Source organism: Protopterus annectens, chromosome 2.part1, assembly GCF_019279795.1.
Source record: "Protopterus annectens isolate FY-2018-M chromosome 2.part1, PAN1.0, whole genome shotgun sequence".
Classification (NCBI taxonomy): domain Eukaryota; kingdom Metazoa; phylum Chordata; order Ceratodontiformes; family Protopteridae; genus Protopterus; species Protopterus annectens.
The window spans coordinates 699386195-699405492 of NC_056729.1; the positions used below are offsets into that span (position 1 = coordinate 699386195).

The following is a 19298-nucleotide window of genomic DNA, read 5'->3' on the forward strand; positions in this document are numbered from 1 at the left end:
CAAATGCTACATAGTCCGTCTCAGCAGACGACTATTAGTCCACACCCCATTGCAGTTCCTCCTTCGACTCTACCCCAGAGTTTGGAGTTGGAGTCTTTGGGAATAGTTTCTGCTACGGCTGAGGGACAGATACCCCCTTCTGCTCCTTCAGCCTCTACTCTTATCTCCTCTTCGAGACCTTCCTTAGAGGGATTCGGTGGCGGGCTTCCCTGGTCTCCTCCGAGGGTGAGTGGCATCGGACCCTTGTCCGACCCGCTCTTCCCTTGGAGCCTCGACCTTAGTGAGCTCGGCTCCGACATCTGCCTCGGAGCCTTCCTTTCGGTGGGTCCTGGGTTCCTAGCTCTTGAGCGGGTTCTCTCGGACCTCCCTGGGAGGGAGCCTTCGAGGTGATGAAGAGTGTGCTGGCCTCTGGACTCAGCCAGCAGTCTGTTCCCTTAGCTCCTCCCTCTATAGTGCCTGTTGACACCTCTGCCACTTCTCTTGCTCCCGGACCCAGAGATCCTCCGCCTCAGGTTTCCCCACTGGGAATATCCCCCTCTTCTGAGGATTCTCCTGATTTGTCGGGTGATCCTCCGCGGAAGAGGACTTGTAAGAGGAAACACGTAGACTCCCCCGAGTCTATCACTTCCGATACTGACTTTGATGAGTCAGAGGGATCCCCAAGATCCCCCTCTGAGGATGTCTCCTTCTCAGACATCCTAGAACTCCTTAGACAGAGGGGAAACTGGCCCACCAACAATCCCTCTGAGGATGAGTCAGTACACCTGGAGGCATTTGGATCTCGGCCCTCCACCTCCTGGGTGTCTCCGCCTTTCGACCCCTTATGCAAGTTATTGCTCGAAGGCGTGGACTGCTCCTGACTCTGTAGAGCCTGTCCCTAGGAGGCCTTCTAAATTTATTACTGCCCGTCGGACAAGCAATTCCTTACAAAGGTGTCCCGCTGATGCCATGGTGGTGACGGCTGCCACCAAGAAGGAACTTGCAGATCCTTCCGTACCTGTCTATCCTCCTAATAAGGACTCTAGGACCATGGATAGATATGGTAGCGGATGTTTTCTTCAGCGTCCTTTGCTATGCGTTAGCTGAACTATCTTTGTCACTTCACCAGACTCCAAAGGGATATCCTTAAGGAGCTAGGTGAAGTTGTGCAGGATCCTACAGCTGCGGGGCTCAGGAAAAAATTGCTTCAGCTAGGAACCCTTAACTCCATTGCAAACTCCTCCATGCGGCTTTTATCATATGCTGCTGATGGAGCGAGTAGGAGCAGGTACAGGTGTGGCTCTTAGGCGCCAAGCCTGGATGCAACTATGTAATTTTGCAGATCCCTTTAAGGCGTCCTTCACAAACTCTCCCTTTGATGGGTCAGCTCTGTTTGGCCCTCAAGTGAAGGAAACGTTGACCAGGTGTGAGCAGGACGGCAAAACTCTTTCTGCCGTGGGTCCGCTTTTCCACCCTTCTAGACCTTATCCCAAAGGACAGAAGGGTGGCAAAATGTGGTTCCGCAAATCCCAAGGAGTCATGCCGGATTCACGTGGTCAGTTTTCCCCTAGAGGCAGAGGGTAACAACAACAGGCGCGCTCTAGAGGCAGAGGGGTCCACAAAACCAGGGAAACAGAGAGTCTCTCTGACAAGCCCTTTCAGCATCCCTGAGATGTTGCCCGGCTGTCCCTCCTTGGAGGCAGTCGGAAGATATCACTGTAACCAGAAGCCTGGCGTTCTCTCACTCAAGACAGATGGGTACAGTCGATCATATCCGAGGGTTACAAAATTCCTTTCGAGGAAAGTCCTTTCTATCCCTCAAATTCCCTTCCAGGCGTACCACCGGTCTAAGGAAATTGCAGAGTTGGAAGTCTCAAAACTACTGCAAAAAGAGCCATTCAGCCAGTTACAACAGACCATTCAGAGCCGGAATCTACTCAAGGTTCTTTTTGGTCCCCAAAAGACGGGAGACTGGAGACCAATATTGGATCTCAGCAGACTCAACAAGTCTGTGAGGAAGGCGAGATTCGAATGGTCACTCTTCAATCAATTCTGCCCTTCTTACAGAAGGACAACTGGATGTGCTCAATAGATCTTCAGGATCGTACTATCACATAAAATTCACAGGCGCTCAGGAGATTTCTCCGCTTCGGCTGGGGTCCAGTCATTTCCAGTTCAGAGCCCTGCCCTTTGGTCTCACCACAGCCCCCAGAGTGTTCACCAAATGTATGGCAGTGGTCACGGCTCACCTGAGGCGACAAGGATTCCAGGTGTTTCCGTATCTCGACGACTGGCTCCTGTCAGCCACCACCAGGCATCAGCTTGTTCAAGCCAGTGATTACACAATAAATCTTTGTTCTCATTTGGGCATCTCGATCAACTTCGAAAAGTCATCCTTATTGCCCTGCCAGTCTATTACTTTCATAGGCGCAAACTTAAACACTGTTCGGATGTCAGCTACCCTTACAGACCAAGAGTTTCAGACATTCAAAGTCATGTCAGGATCATTCTAGCCAACAAGAAGGTACAGGCCAGAATGGTTCTAAAAGTATTAGGTCTCATGGCTGCGGCCATTACTCTTCTTCCCTGGCTCGCTTCTACATCGCCTTCTTCAGTGGATGTTGTTCACTCAGTGGTCTTACCAACAACTTCCAATGCGTCACCAAATTCTGGTGACACAGATTTGCAAAAATCATCTTGCTTGGTGGATCACTTCTCCCCAGATTCACCAAGGCAGACACTTTGTACCCCCATCCCGGTAGTCACTGTCACCCCGGATGCCTCCCTGATCGGGTGGGGGCATTATCAGGGCAGGATGGTTCATGGGGCGTGGCAACCGTTCAGTACCACCTGCACATAAATGTCCCTAGAGATGAGAGCAGTGCTTTTAACGTTGCAAGCCCTCAACGACTCTCTTCCTGTAGGGACGATTGCAGTCCACACAGACAACATGTCTGTAGTTTGGTATATCAACAAACAGGGCGGAACCAAGTCCTACCCCTTGTGTCGAAGCTCAGACTGTGGCAATGGGCGATCTCATCTCATCGGTTTCTGGTAGCAACGCACATCCCTGGGAAAACCAACATTTTAGCGGACAGATTGAGCAGAGCTATTCTCATGCCTCACGAGTGGTCTCTCAAGCAGTCTATAGTGGAGGAGATTTTTCTGGAATGGGAATTAGCCCATGTTGCGATCTTTTGCTACTCCCCAAAACAGCAAATGCCCAGACTTCTTCTCTCTCTTCCCTCTGTCAGGCCATCCCCCCAGAGATGCTCTGACCCAGGATTGGCCCCAGGGACTTCTTTATGCCTTTCCTCCCTTTCCTCTAATCCCTCAGGTTATCCAGAAAGCTACCGTTTTGAGAGCCAAAATGATTCTCATTGCTCCTTATTGGCCTCGACAAATTTGGTTTCCGTTCCTCCATCGTTACCTTTTGGTGCAGCCATGGCATCTGGACCCAGTGCCAGATGATCTGGTTCACCAATCCGGTCAGCTGCACCGGTCTATCCCTTCTCTCAACCTCTCAGCATGGTTGCTCCACTTCCTTCCTTAGCCAGGCTTCCTTTGATCTCTAACCCTGTTAGGACATCATAGTAGCTTCTTTAAAATCCTCTACCAGGAGGATTTATACAAGCAAATGGAAACGTTTCTCTTATTGGGCTAAAGCCAAGAATATCGATCCCTTCACTGCCCCAGTTCAGGCAGTTTTGGACTTCTTAGCAGAGATTTTTTTCATTTCAAAACCTTTTAACACTGTCAAGACTTGGAGACTCTTATACCTATAATTCCTTGCCTCAGAAAAGATTTTCTTTGGTGGGCAACAGCATGCTCCCACAACAAGGGACTACCTTTCTCACCACACCCCACCGCCCAAACCCTCACTACAGATGCATCAGACTATGGCTGGGGTGCACACCTGGACGCCAGGTGCATACAGGGCCAATGGAGCCCACAGCAAATCCCTCTGCACATCAACCAAAAAGAGATGATGGCTGTCCAGCACGCCTTGATAGCTTTCAAGCCCCTTCTCTCCCCGGGGGCTCTCCTGATCAAAAGAGACAACACCACTGTAATGTGGTATATCAACAAGCAGGGAGGGACTCGCTCCTACCCTCTCTGCAGGCTGGCCATGACCCTTTGGCACACAGCCTCTGCCATGCAACTCCACCTGTTAGCACAATTCCTACCAGGTTATCTCAACTCTGGCAAACCAATTAAGCAGAAATCGTCTGGACCCTCACGAGTGGCAGCTCAACAGAAGAACCTTCACCCTAATAACTCAGAAGGTCAACCTCTTGCCTCCCACACCAATCATCAGCTCAGCAAATTCTGCAAAAGGGAGCATCACTGCATGGCTTGGAAAGTGAATGCCCTGTCCTTCCCCTGGTTCAGTCTATTGGTCTATGCCTTTCCTCCACTACCTCTCATTCCCAGGGTACTGCTCAAAATAAAGGAGGAAAAACGAAGGACAATTCTTATAGCTCCAGACTGACCTCACCAGCACTGTTACCCCTTGCTGTGCAGCCTGTCCCCACTGCCACCATGGCATCTTCCTCAGATTCCAATCCTCCTGACACAGAGGGAAGGGGAATTCATGCATTCCCAATTGCAGACACTCAGTTTGGCAGCTTGGCTTATTCCCTAACCCCCGATCAATCTGCCAACCTCAGTAAACAGGTTCTAGATGTTATACGTGAGACCAGATGCCTTAGCACTAGAACATCTTGTGCTGACAAATGGAAAAGGTTCTGCACCTGGATTCAGGCTAAGGGAGCCATTACAGCACAGCCCTCCCTCCCTCTCATCCTTGATTACTTAGCTGACCTACTACACAGTGGCCTCTCTTTTTCCTCTATTAAAATCCATGCTAACTTGAGGCCACCCAGAAGAGCACCAACCCCAGCTTGGGACCTTAACTTTGTGTTGGAAGTGCTCACCATGCCCCTTTGAACCAGCTTCTTCTGCAGAGCTAAAATTTCTCTCTTGGAATACAGCTTTCCTTCTGGCCATCACATGACTGTGGAACCCTTCATCATCTTCCATGCTGACAGGGTATCCCTCAGGACTAACCCATCCTTCATGCCCAAGGTGGTGTCTAGTGTGGCTCTCAACCAATCCACTCATTTGCCCACCTTTTTTCCTAATCTGCAGAACAAGGGAGAAAGGATCCCTTATAGGAAAGGATCCTGCACTCTGTAGATATGCACAGACAGCTTAGATTCTATCTAGACAGGAATAAATCCTTCAGAAAGTCTGATCTGTTGATTGTTAGCTTTGCTACAGAGGCGGAAGGCAAAGCCATCTCCAAACAAACCATTTTCAAATGGCTAGCACACTGCATCCATTTCTGCTACAAACAACACGGAAAGCCATCCCCAAGGGGGTCAGGACTCACTCCGCCAGAGCAGCTTCCACCTCTGCAGCTTTCCTCAGAGGAGGCTGCCACATGGACATCTGTTCAGACTTTTACCAAACATTACCACCTGCCTGTCTTCTCCAAATCCAGGGCAGGGTTTGCCTCTGCAGTCTTGCAGGGCATCCTAGCCAGCCCCTAGTTTGCTTGACTGCCTCAACCCATTTCTTCAGCTTTGGGAATCAACCCAAATGTGATGACTGCAACAGTGAAACACAAAGAACATAGTACAGTTGTGTACACTTACCATAAATGTAGATGTTCGAGTGTATTCACTGTTGCAGTCCTGGTTTCCCTCCCTCCATCCCCCTTTTTTCTTCTGTTTCCTTACAAGTGACATATTGGTATTTGCTTTCTACTGGTGGGGTTCTTCCACCAAAACCTGGCTCCTACTTGGGGGCTCCTGACAGGTTACGGCAAGAAAAAACTGATGTAATGGCGTCGGCTGCCTTACTTTATACTACTAACTACCTCTCGTCAGTCCTGAAGCGACAGCAACCGACGCAGAAATACTAAGACTCTGGTATTAGGGCTGGCTGAGGGCTACCCTGGCAGGGATAACCCAAATGTGATGACTGTAACAGTGAATACATTCGGAACATCTACATTTATGGTAAGTGTACACAACTGTACCTTTCTTCAGAAATTCCTGTCAAAAAGATGCAAAAAAACCCCCAAAACATTTGCCTTCTGTTATCCGTTACTCTAGACAGGAGTAATTCATCAAGCTTTGCTCAGCGTGTTGTGCAGGCTGTTGACCCTACTTATGAAACTGTTTCTGGTGAAAAAAGGGTTCCTCTTTCCCTAAAGAGGTTAAAGGTATTGAACCTGTAGGTGAACGTGAAGTGCCAGGTACAGTTTTTATTTCTCCTCAAGTTTCCGATTCAGATTCTGAGGAGAGTGTGGTATCTTATTCTCCCTGTGAATGATTCTCTTTCTCTAAGACTTTTTTCCAGGATGAATCAATGTTTTCAATTGGAAAATTGTAAAGTTTCTCATTGTGTCAGAAAATATGATCTGTTGTAGGTGAAATGTCCAGAACATTCATATATCCCTCCAGTTTTATTTGCACTGGTGGATGATTTTGTCACAGCCTACAATGTCATTGACAGCATCCCTCTATGAAGTTACTCATTCCTTAAATATTGTATACATTAATCCCAGACCTGACCCAGCAGCTGTTGCTTTAGTCACTGTTTATTGTTTAAAATGTGTCTGTGACTCTCTGGATACTCCTTCCAGGTTTGCTGCCCTGGAGCTGTTATGAGGTTCGTCTGGTTATGGTCTCAGAATCTCCCTGAGGATGTTAATAATGAGAGGGGAAAGCTGATTCAAGGAATCTCTCAGATTTTTCAGCCTTCTTCTTCAGGTTTTTCAAAGTTTTTTTCTCCCTCATCTATCTTTAGCAAAAATAAATAAACAGTCTCATTAGAAGGCTGGTAAGCAAATGTTTAAGAAGCATTGGTAGAGAGGTTCCAAAAACAAAGCCAGAACCCCCTCAAGAACAAAGTACAGTGCAATACTTCGGAATGACTGTATGATCGCCGTTGACCTATCCCCCACCCCATCCAGGCAGTCCCATAAATCTCCCAGGAAGTCAGAATCTCTGTTTCTGTCTTTGGCAACACATTGTTTCAAACAAAAGGGTCCTGGATGTGATCCATTGCGGCTATAGAGTTTAGTGGATCGCTCTCCATCCTTGTCAGAGGAGTACTCCTCAGTTGCCAGACCAAACTCTTCTCTTTTTTCTTGTCTTGCAACACATTCTTTCTCATGGGGTAATAGAAACTGTTCCTCCTCTTTTGTTGAGATTTTTATTCAGGGATGTTTCTGGTGTCAAAGAAAGAAGATTATTGGAGGCAAGTTTTGGATCTTTCCTTCCTGAATCAGTTTTGATTGTGCCCACATTCAAAATGCTTTCACTTCACAACCTGTTACCTGTTATTCCTCATTTGAGTTTTTTGATGACCGTACTTTAAAGAGATGAATAGTATCAAATTCATGTTCATCCAGATATCAGGTGTTTCTCAAGGTTTTGTGTACCTACATCACATTATAAGTTCCCTGCTTTACCCTTTGGGCTATCCACTGCTCCAAGAGGGGCTATCCACTGCTCCAAGAATATTCACAGAGTGTCTGATTCCTGTGATAACCCACTGCAACAATGCAGAGTATATATATTTTCCTTATGTAGATGACTTGCTTAACTTTGCAGAGTCTTTTTCAAAGTGTCAGGAATCTCTTTCATGGATAAGGGATATCTTACCTGGGCTGGGATTCCAAGAGTACATTCAGAGGTTTTTCTAACTCCTTCTCACAGGATTGTTTTTCTGGAGTGCTTGCTGGACACCTTAGTACAATCAGCTTTTCATCCAAGGTAAAAAGATCTATATTTAGATTTATTTTTTGAGGTTTTCCACCCAGACATCATCTCAGCAAGGGAATTCCTCTGGATTCTAGTTCTCATGGCATCCGTGATTCTCATGATACCTTTGACAAGACTGCACATTAAGAAGATACAGTGGTGTCTAAAATCTCTATAGCCCCAACATCTATACCGATTGACTTTTCAAATTCCAGTCTTAGGATTTGTAAAAAGGAAATTCATATGGTAGAGACATCAGTTTCCTCGGAATCCAAGTCTCCCATTCTCCCTTCCTGCTCCAGTGCAGTCAATCACAACAGATAGTCAGACGTTGCTTGAGGAGCAGTATCAATGGGCACAAGACTGCAGGATTCTTGGAACAAAAAAAGACAGACCAAAACATTTCAACATCAAAGAGATGCTGGCTCATATAATTGCTCTCAGTTCTGAATCAAAGTGGCCCTGCAACATCTTCAGGAGTTTAGGGACAACATCGCATTGATGTGGTACATAATCAAGCAAGGGGGAACCAGATGTTACCCCCCCCCCCCCATGCAGACTAGCTATGTTTGCGCAGGATATTGCTTTACAGCACACTCTCATTCAAATCTCCTGGTCATTGGTAATTCAGTAGTAAGGCACACAGATGTCCCACTCACCAAGCTAAGTAGAAAATCATGTTTAGCTGCCTTTCCGGGCCTAGGATCCGCCAAGTCACACAGGCACACAGGTTACTGAACCACAGGTACCAGTATGACTCTGTCATAGTCCATGTGGGTGTTAATGACCTGAGACATACATCTCTTTACAAAAAGAAACAAGACTTGATCGATTTCACAGATTATGTGTCTCACGCAGGTATGAGTGTAGCACTAAGCAGCATACTATCTTCTCCGAAGATGATGCTGTGCTACCAACAGAAAATGATTGATTTTAACAATTGGCTTACCTTCTGGTGTCATTCCAAAGGGGTACAGTATTTGATGGCCTGGGAGGACATTGTTGACAGACCACTCTGTTTTGCCAAGGATGGTCTGCACTTAAACCCTGTAGGCTTTTGGATATTGGCAAAGACCTTTTCCACTCCCATAATGCCTTTTTTATGCAATGCAAAATTGATAAACCTCCAACTTAACTGAAACTGTAAAGGAATTCTGAAGGTGGTACTGCTCATTGGTAGAAGTCTCAGGAAGAAACTCCACTCCCTGCAAGCCTTCCTTTCCTTGGAGAGTGTAGACATCTGTTTAGTAAAGGAGACATGGTTTAAAGTCACAGAGAGTACACCGGTAGTGCAGGGTTATAATGCCTTTCATACTTTTAGACCAGCTACTGCACAGGTAGAAACTAAAGGTAGAGGAGTCTCAGTCTGTAGTAAAAAGACAAGGTAAAGTGTTGGACCCACTGGAATAAATACATGTTCAACTCACCATAAACAGGGTCTTGTACCATATCCTTGCAACCTACATGTCCCAGAAAACACCTACTACCTATCTCGCTGTACTGGAGTTTGTCACAATTCATTCTAATGTGATCTTCTTGGAGGATCACAACTACCTCTTTATAGATTGGGAATCCTACACCACTTGTAATGCACAAGTGTAGCGATTCCTAAATTTCATTAATACCAACATCCTGAAACAGTTGATGTTATGTAGTCCAATCTTGCCTACATTCTTAACCATGGGTTCGGAGCCGAACCTCGGCTCCGACTCGGCCATACTGTAGCTCGAAGTCTTCAATTGGCTCGTGGCTAAGAGGCATCCCATGCTGCACTGCTCCCTTTCCCCAGATCTCGTTTGCCGCTCGTACAGCTCAGACGTGGTCTCGCTCTTGGCCGTGGCTAAGTATAACTTTCTTCTACTTTTTAGTAGTTTGTTGCTCCAAAAGCTATTTTTATAGCTAGTCTCTGTTTTTTGATACAAAAACTGTTTGTGTAGCCTGTTTGGCTTTTTGTCTTGGTATCCCGTTTGCGTTTCTTCCCTTCTTACGTGCTAGGCCCGTTTCAGTTAGAGGACCTAGTCCACCCTTCTAGTTGTATGTGTCCCTGTTCCCTGTGTGTGTGCTTGTTCCGGTGTTGCCCCATCCCTTTGAACTAGGGCCGTTTAACTTAGAGGACCTAGTCCTCCCTTGTTTTGTTTGTCAGGTCCGTTTAAATTAGAGGTCTTTTCTTCCCTGTGGTGTTTATTGTTCTATGACCGTTTAATTTAGAGGCATAGTTCCCGCGTTTTTCTGTTGTTGGTCTTCTGATATTGTGTACAGTGTCATACCAATATGTCTAAGGTTACAAAAGAACACAAGCCTTCGGGCTTCAAAAAATGTGATGTGTGGATATAAAATATATATTACTGATGGGCACTCTGTGTGTGTGTATATATTGCGTGCGGGCTATCCACCTCCAAGAATCCTGTGTGTTCTGTCACGCGTTTAGCCCACTCGTTCTTCAAGAGAGGAAGAACAAACTGATTCTGAAGGGATTACTGAAACCCTCCTGCGAAGAAGACTTGGAGAGGGCTTCCAGTTCTAAGTCCTCTCCCTCTAAAGCAGACAAGACCTCTAAAGCAGAAAAACTCTCTCCAGCTCCGTCAGTTTTATCGGAGCCTCCAGAGAAAGTTGCCAAGTCTACTTCAGCTTCCTCGGCTCCATTGGCTTTGTGGCCGAAGGAAGTGGGTGAATTGACCAAGTCAACATCGGCTCCCAGTCTCTCAGAGCCAGTGACGGAGATACTTGTTCTGAACCGTCTCCAGTTTCTAGACTGGTTTCTCCTTCTCGTAAGTCTCCTTCTGTAGGGAGGTCCAGATCTCCAACCTTATCCTCTAGGTCCTCCAGGACGATGATGTGGATAGAGTGGTACAGAGACTGCTCCAATCACCGGTGTTGGCCAAATTGTTTTCGGCTCCAGCCTTTCTCAGCCTTCGGAGCCAGAGTTGTCGGTTCCATCTGATGCCTTTGCATTGGCTCCAGTAGCCCATCCTGGCATCTCAGTTCTGATCTCCGCTTCGACCCCGTCGGCTCTGTCCCGCGAGGTCCAGGGCTCATAGTTCCTCGGTCGGACCCAAGGGAGAGGTCTCGGGTTGATCTTCTTCGGCTCTGAGCCTCCCGCTCAGTGCTTCGGCACGGGTGAGCTTGGGCCCTGCCTCGGCTTCGGACATTATCTCATTGGCTCCGAGGGCGGTCTTTCTTCGGAGCCGGGGGGGGGGGAATCAGCTTTCGAGGTCATGCAGAGCATGCTGGCCAGGTCCTCAGCTGCATCTGATGGCACCGATACTCTACCCCCTCCAGCACCAGTATCAGTTTCTTATCACCCTCTGTCCTTGGACAGTGGAGACCCAAGGCCTCAGGATACCTCCATGACTGGTCCTCAACTATCTGAGGTCTTCCCAGAGTGTTTGCCTGTGGAGCCCCCCAGAAAAAGAGTGTGCAAGAGGAAGCACATTGACTCCCAGGATGAGTCTTATCACTTCGTACACCAACCTCGAGGAGTCAGGGGGTCCCTCAAGTCGTCCTCCGAAGATGTCTCTTTTTCAGATATCCTAGAGATCTTGAAGCAGAGAGGCGACTGGCCCTCCAAATCTCCCTCTGAGGAGGAGTCGGTGTTCCTGAAGGCCTTTGGGTCTCAACCCTCCGCCTCTTGGGTTTCTCTCCCATTTGATGAACTCCTGGATGTTGTTTGTCGAAGGGTGTGGGAAACCCCTGACACTGTGGAACCAGTCCCCAGGAGACCCAACAAGTTTCTGTCCGCCCCCGCTGACAAGGAATTTTTCACAAAGGGCATTCCATTAGATGCCATGGTGGTGGCAGCGGCCAACAAGAAGGAACTAGCTGAGACTTCATCTACTGTCCATCCCCCTAACAAGGAGTCAAGGACTATGGACCGGTATGGGAAGCGTATGTTTTCTTCAGCGGCCTTTACTGTGCGGTCGCTGAGCTATTTGTCACATTTTACACGGCTCCAACGAGATCTCCTAAAAGAGCTTGGAGAGTCTCTGCTGGGTAACGTTTCTGACGCAGTGGCTCAGAAGGTCAATGCCCAGATGTCTACCCTAAATTCCATTACTAACTCCTCCATGAGGCTGATTTCGCATGCAGCCGATGGAGCGAGTAGGGCAGCGAGTTCAGGAGTCTCTCTTAGGAGGCACTCCTGGATGCGCCTGTGTAATTTTGCGGAGACCTTCAAGTCTACGTTCACCAACTCCCCATTTGACGGTTCATCGTTGTTTGGAACCAAGGTGAAGGATACTCTCACTAGGTGCGAGCAGGAAGGAAAAACCCTGTCTGCCGTGGGAGTCTGTTTTTCCATGCCTTCTAGACCTTATCCCATGGGCCAGAAGGGTGGGAAAATGTGGTTCAGAAAGCCGCAGAGGTTTTTTCAAGACGCACAAAGTGATTCCCCCTCCAGAGCCGGGGGGGGGTGGTAACTCAGGTAGGTGCTGCCCTAGAGGCAGAGGAGGCCCGCGTAACCAGGGGGACCATGATTCCTTTCGCTGTTCCTCCTACCAGCGCTCCTGATGGGAGGCCCAACTGTGCTTCTCCAGAGCCAGTTGGGGGTCGCATTTTGCTATACCCAGAAGCCTGGCAGGGCATCACCCAGGACAAGTGGGTATTAAAGATAATTTCCGGAGGATATCATATTCCCTTCTCTTCTCATCCCCCACCAACCAAGAGAATCCCAGATGCTCCTCCCAGTCAAAGTGATTCCACAGCTTCAGAAATTCAAAAGCTGCTAGCAAAAGGAGCCATCCAGTATGTCCCATCAGACCAGCTCGGATTAGGGGCTTACTCAAGATTCTTTTTGGTGCCGAAAAGAACAGGGGACCTGAGAGCCATCTTGGACCTCAGCCGCTTGAACCTCCATGTAAAAAAGTCCAAGTTCCGAATGGTCACTTTACAGTCTATTCTCCTATTGTTGGGGAAAGAAGTATGGATGTGCTCCATCGACCTTAAAGATGCTTACTACCATATAAAGATGGACAGGGCATCCAGAAGTCATTTACGCTTCTGGCTGGGAGCCAGTCATTTTCAGTTTCGGGCCCTGCCCTTTGGTCTCACCACAGCCCCCAGGGTGTTCACCAAATGTATGGCAGTGGTGACGGCTCACTTGAGACGTCAGGGATTCCAAGTGTTTCCGTACCTAGATGACTGGCTCCTGTCTGCCACCACCAGGCATCTACTACTACAGACCAGGGACACCACCATTGTGCTATGTCAACGATTGGGTATCAAACTAAATTGGGAAAAGTCTGTCTTGTTGCCCTCACAGCGTGTCACCTTTATAGGCGCCGAGTTAGACACCGTGCTCATGAGGGCTTTCTTATCACAAGAAAGAATTCAGGTTTTGCAGCAACATGTCTACGCGTTGCTTCCACTGAAAAAGGTAAAGGCAAAAATGGTTCTCAAATTGTTAGGGACAATGACTGCCACAATTATGCTAGTTCCCCTTGCAAGACTACACATGAGGCTCCTTCAGTGGTTGCTCTTTGCTCAGTGGTCCATACAGCATCTTCCGCTTTCCCATCTTATTATGATTACAGACAAGTGCAAGCAGGATCTACGCTGGTGGCTTCAGACCAGCAATCTCAATGTGGGAAAGCCCTTTATTCCACCTCCTCCAGTTGCCACGGTGACCACGGATGCCTCCCAGATGGAGGGGACATTATTTCAGCAGGACAGTCCAAGGCATGTGGCAAGAGCACTAGATACATTTGCATATCAATGTCTTGGAAATGAGAGCAGTGCTATTAGCGTTGCAAGCACTCCAGAACTTTCTTCCTCTCGGGACGATTGCAATCCACTCGGACAACATGTTGGTGGTATGGTATCTGAACAAACAGGAGGAGAACCAAGTAGTATCCCTTTTGCAGAGAGGCTATTCGAGTGTGGCAGTGGGCAGTGACTTCCCAACGCTTTCTTGTGGCAACGCACATTCTGGTGAAGTCCAACGTGATTGCCGACAGGTTGAGCAGAGCTATTCTGATACCTTATGAGTGGTCCCTGAACAAGCAGTTTGCAGAGCAGATTTTCTGCAGATGGAGTCAGCCTTGCTGCAATCTATTTGCCAGTCCCCTCAATACCAAGTGCAGCAGCTACTTCACCTTCATCCCCCCTCAGGGGGAGGCACCTAGGGACACACTAGTTCACGATTGGCCCTCCGGTCTACTTTATGCCTTCCCACCTGTTCCTCTGATAGTAAAGGTTATTCAGAAAGCACAATTCTTGGGAAGCAGAATGATTCTGATTGCTCCACACTGGCCTTGTCAAATTTGGTTCACATTTCGCCATCCCTATCTCATGGACGACCCCTGGATTATGGACCCTCAGCCAGATCTATTGACTCCTATGTCAGGGCAGTTCCATCCTTCTCTTCAGACCCTCCAGTTGACAGCTTGGCTACTCCAGTTCCATCACTAGTCAGGCTTCATCATTTTTCTCCTGAAGTAGTTCATATTCTGTCTTCTTCCCATAAGCCTTCGACTAGGAAGATTTATTCCAGTAAATGGAAAAGATTCTCCATCTGGGCTCATGAAAGGCAGATTGACCCTTACACTGCACCAGTTTCATCAGTTCTGGAATTTCTCTCCATGCTTTTCAGTCAGGGGTCAGCTGCCGCAACCATTAAAGTTCAGTTAGCGGCTATCTCCACCTTTCATGTCGCTAGTGAACCCAGTCTAATGGCGCATAGACTTTGTAAGGCATTTTTAAAGGGCAGTATGATGCTTCGGCCCCCAGTCTTTGATCCCGTAATGCCATCTCCCTTTGAGCCTGCAGCTACTTGTGACTTGAAATATTTGTCATGGAAGACAATCTTTTTGGTAGCCATCACTTCAGCTAGGCGAGTCTCTGAGCTCCAAGCTTTGTCAGTTAGACCTCCTTACTTGGTATTTCACAAGGATAGGGTTTCCCTCAGACCAAATCCTTCCTTTATGCCAAAGGTTGCTTCGGTTATTAACCTCAACCAGTCTATTGAGCTGCTTGTGTTTTTCACAGAATGTTCTAATAAGGCAGAATTCAAATTCCACCAGCTAGATGTTCATAGACAATTGTGTTTCTATTTACATAGAACGAAGGATCTTAGGAAATCAGATCGGCTATTTGTCTCATTTTTAAACAATAGACTTTGGTTTCCTGTCTCTAAAGTAACCTTATCCGGATGGATCTCTAGTTGTATTTCCTTCATTTATGCCTCAAGCGGTAAGGAATTGTTTTTAAGGTGACGGCTCGTTCTAAACGATCAATGTCTACCTCTACAGCATTTCAGGCCAGGATGTCTATGAATAATATTTGTGCTGTGGCTACATGGGCATCTCCACACACCTTTATCAGTCACTACAAATTGGATTTGATATCCAGAGGCAGATCTTCCTTTGGTTCCACAGTGTTCAGGAATATTTTCCACTGAGCCGCCCAAGGTTCAGGTGCTGGGGGCGCTGTCCCATGGGTAGGAATGTAGGCGAGATTGGGCTACATAACATCAAGAAGTTATGTACTCACATAACGTTCGATGTATGTAGTCCATCTCGCCTCACATTCTTACTTACCCTCCCGCCTTCCCTCTCCTGGAGGGCCTAGAGGTTAGTTTTGGTTTCAGTACTCCTTTTGTTGTTGGGCTGATTCTTCCTCTCTGTGTGTTGTGTGCGTGGGTTGTGATTGCCGGAGCTTGCAGCAAACAAGATCTGGGGAAAGGGAGCAGTGCAGCATGGGATACCTCTTAGCCACGAGCCAATTGAAGACTTTGAGCTAGAGTATGGCCGAGGTTCGGCTCCGAACCCACGGGTAAGAATGTGAGGCGAGATGGACTACATACATCGAACGTTATGGTGAGTACATAACTTCTTGTTTCATTCTCTTACCAGGGGTGTAGTTATCCTTGACCTTATACTCATAAACATAGAGGAGTTATACACCTCACCCACTGTAATGTCCTTGCTTGTCAGATCTGACCAGAAGGCAGTATTGCTTGAAATAAAAATTGTCTGGGTACCCAGCAAAACCAAAAAGCGTTAGAAACAATTCCAAGGCTAACCTCTTTCTACTAAGAAACACCTTGGCTACATTCCAAGCACCCCCAAACCCAATAAACACCTTTGCATATGCTGAGCTATTTACAAAATCTCTGTGCAGCCAAACTGATAGCTGTATAGAGCAAGCTGTGCCCACTGGTATTAAGAATAAACAGGCAGCTTAGAGGAGTAATATATACTTTAAAGGCTAAATTTCTAGAAAAAAAGTTTCAGGCAAAGGGCAACCACAAAGTTTTCTACAGCTATGTCTGTAACTTCAAGGGAAATACACAACAGTGGGCAGAACTTACTGTAAATGGCATCACCCACCCTGAACCAGAGGCCATCACCAACCTTTTGACTGACAGGTTCATTGCCCCCCCAATATTCCAATGTAAATACCACATTCCTCTCAACCATTACTATGGAAAAGGTCCTCAGTGCACTTTCCAAGGCCAAAAACACTGCATTGATGGGACCCTATAACATCCTGGAATGCATACTAAATAACATGAAACATGACCACTCTGGCCAGTTTGAATCACTTTTCATTTGGTATCTACAGTCAGGTTTTGTGCCCAAGGAATGGAAGCTGGCTACAGTTATTCCCCATGCACAAAAGAGGTGCAACCAGTGATCCAGGTAACTATGAGCCCATAAGTGTGACCAGCCTCATGTGTATGGCCATGGAAAGAATCATCATGGACATGATAAGCAAGGACATACTGTAGGTAACCTGCAAACATTGGCCTCATCACAGTTTGGCTTTGTTAAGGGAAGGTCATGCCTATTAAATCTGGTGGACTTCTTTGAGAGGGTCACCAAAACAGTTGATGAGGGCAAGGCTGTACACACAAGCTTACCTCGACCTGGCCAAGGCTTTTGATGCAGTACCCCACTCAGGCATTATAAACACGCTCATTAAATTAGGTATAAACCCTTTTATCACTATTGGATAGCCAACTAGCTCACTGATAGGACCCAGGAGATCAAAATAGGTGAGGCTACCTCCATCAAGGGCCAGTACCGCTAGGGCTTGGTACTGGGCCCGCTTCTTTTTGCCATCTATTTCTCTGTAGTGGAAGTAAGCAAGCACTGAAAGTTTATGGCTGACTAAGTTTGCAGATGATTGCGAGCTGGGGGTTATCATCGATTCCCCAGCAGACACTAGCATTCTTCAAGAAGGTCTATCTCTGACTAACAAATGCTACCAAAGCCATGGTCTTAAACTCAATGCTAAGAAATGCATAATTGTACCCATTGGGATATCAAACATCCTGGCTAATTACCATGTTGATAATACATCCCTAAGAGTGGACTCAGTGGTCAGGGATTTGGCTACGCACATAGACAGTAGCATTACCTTCTAACACCATGTGGTCACAGTGGTGAGGAAATCTTTTTCTCTTGTGCAACTTGTAAGTAAGGGCCATGAAATCTAGGTCCAAAAAGGTCATTATCCCACTGTACTCTGCCCTTATCAGACCAGTCATAGAGTACAGTGCTCCCTTCAGTATGTACCTGAGCAGGCATATGCAGCAGCTAGAGCGACCTCAGAGGCTCCTTAGAAAAATAATACAAGGTGATCTATGCCCGGCTTACAAGGCATCCGCAAACCCCACACTTATGAATCTCCTTCACAATCATAAGTCAGACAGTGCCAGAAAAATAAGGGTTAGGGGCCTGAATTTTGTCTGTGGCTTAAACAGAACATGCTGGAGAAACAGATTTGTGTCCCAGAGACTGCCCCTCCTATGGAGCAGGCTTCCCATTCATGTGAAGCTGAGTTTGTCTATTACCCAATTTAAGCACAGCCTATTCCAGTGGATGGGGACTAGGGATTTATACCTGGCCTGGCACCAGTGTCCCTTATGGGCAGATGTAGCCTATAAATGCTTGGCTGTCAATGTCCTGTTTGAATACAGGACATCATTATTTTTTCAGGAAAACTTGGCTAGGCTTAGAAAGGCTCCCCAGGTCATTAGTCTAGTAACAATCTATAAATCTTTGAAAAACAGGCATCTTATATTCCATCAGAGCAAACTGTGTAGCAGACAAGGTTATCAGGACCAGAACAGAACTTCATGAATGGAAACCGAATCAGGAGATCTTTCCGGATTTGAAGCATTTGTGGGGAACACCTCAAATAGATCTTTTTGCCTCCTGTCCAAACAATCATCTTGCAAAATTCTGATCCAGGATTCCACGCAAGAAGGCATGGAAGACATACCCTTTCCACTGATTTCAAGGGTATTTCTGAAGATTCAGAAGGATTCTAAAGCATTGTGGTGACTCCCTTCTGACCCAAACAACAGACTGGATTTATTCACACACAATCAGAGGTGTTTGATACATCTCAAACACAGGCAACTGCAGTTGACTGCCCGGATGATAAGGTTTTAATACTTTTTAGGTACCTGTTTTTTGAGGAAGTGCAGGAGGTATTAACTGAGGCAAGAAAGCTTGCTACTAAAAAATCACATATTAGCAAATGGAAGAGGTTTGCTTGTTGGTGCCAACAAAAAGGCCAGCACCCATTCGGGACTAGTATTTCTTTGGTTTGCAATATTTGTGTGAATTAGTATCCTGTGGCATGCCTTACTCTTCTACCAAGATTTATTTATTGGTCCTTTCATAATGTTTCCCCATGGATCCTTCTCTTTCAATGCAGTCTGATGTCAAAATTTTTGAAAGGAGTTCTGCAAAAGAAGCCTCCCAGAAAAAATAGTGGCTCCTCCTTGAGATCTTAACTTAGTGTTAGAAAAACTAATACTGTCTCCATTTGAACCAGCTCATCAGGCTAACTTGAGTTGCAAACTCTTATGGTGGACAACCTTGTCTCAGTTTCCACAAAGATAGGTTTCCATGAGAACTAATCATTCCTTTTTTGTGTGAAGTGGTATCCAAGTTTACTGTGAGCTAATCTGTCCATCCCCCTCCCTTATTCCAGAACCTAAAAAAATGAGAGGAAAAGGATACTTCATATCTTGTGTCCACAGGTACTATCTACACAAAAAATGTTTCAAAATTCCTGATCAGTTGTTCATTTCTTGTGAAAGTAAGAAGAAAGGACAGACTATTCCCAAATGTTTGTGTCAGCCTATTAGCTTTTGTTATTCCCATCACAACAAACCTATTCCAGACAGGGCCAAGGCTCACTATACCAAGGCCTTGGCTTAATCTAGGGCTTTTTGCAAAGGGTTGTATCCTAGAAGCAGCAACTTGGTCCTCCATGCATACTTTTACAAAACCCTATAACTAGATTTCTCAAGCGTACTTTTATAAAACCCTATAACTAGATCCATTCTCCAAGTCTAGGACAGGCAATGCTAGGACCATTCTCAAAGGGCTCCTGAACCCTTCTCCATTCTCCTTGTGATTCTTCTAAGCTGTGGTCATCTACGCATATAGCTTAGGCTGCTGCTGCAGTGATCATAATGATGAACATAGTACAGCTGTGTAAGTAAGCCTACCGTAACTTTAGATGTTTAATGTTTTTTTGTGACTTACTATTCTCTGACCTTACTTACTCTTCTGTTAAGGTACA

General features: G+C 46.5%; 1 protein-coding gene across 1 annotated transcript in view; it reads left to right on the forward strand.

Annotated features, from left to right (window-relative positions):
- The window catches only part of RBM46 (RNA binding motif protein 46), a 768536-nt gene that overhangs the window by 713506 nt on the left and 35732 nt on the right, over positions 1 to 19298 (forward strand). The gene's annotated exons all lie outside the window — the stretch shown is intronic.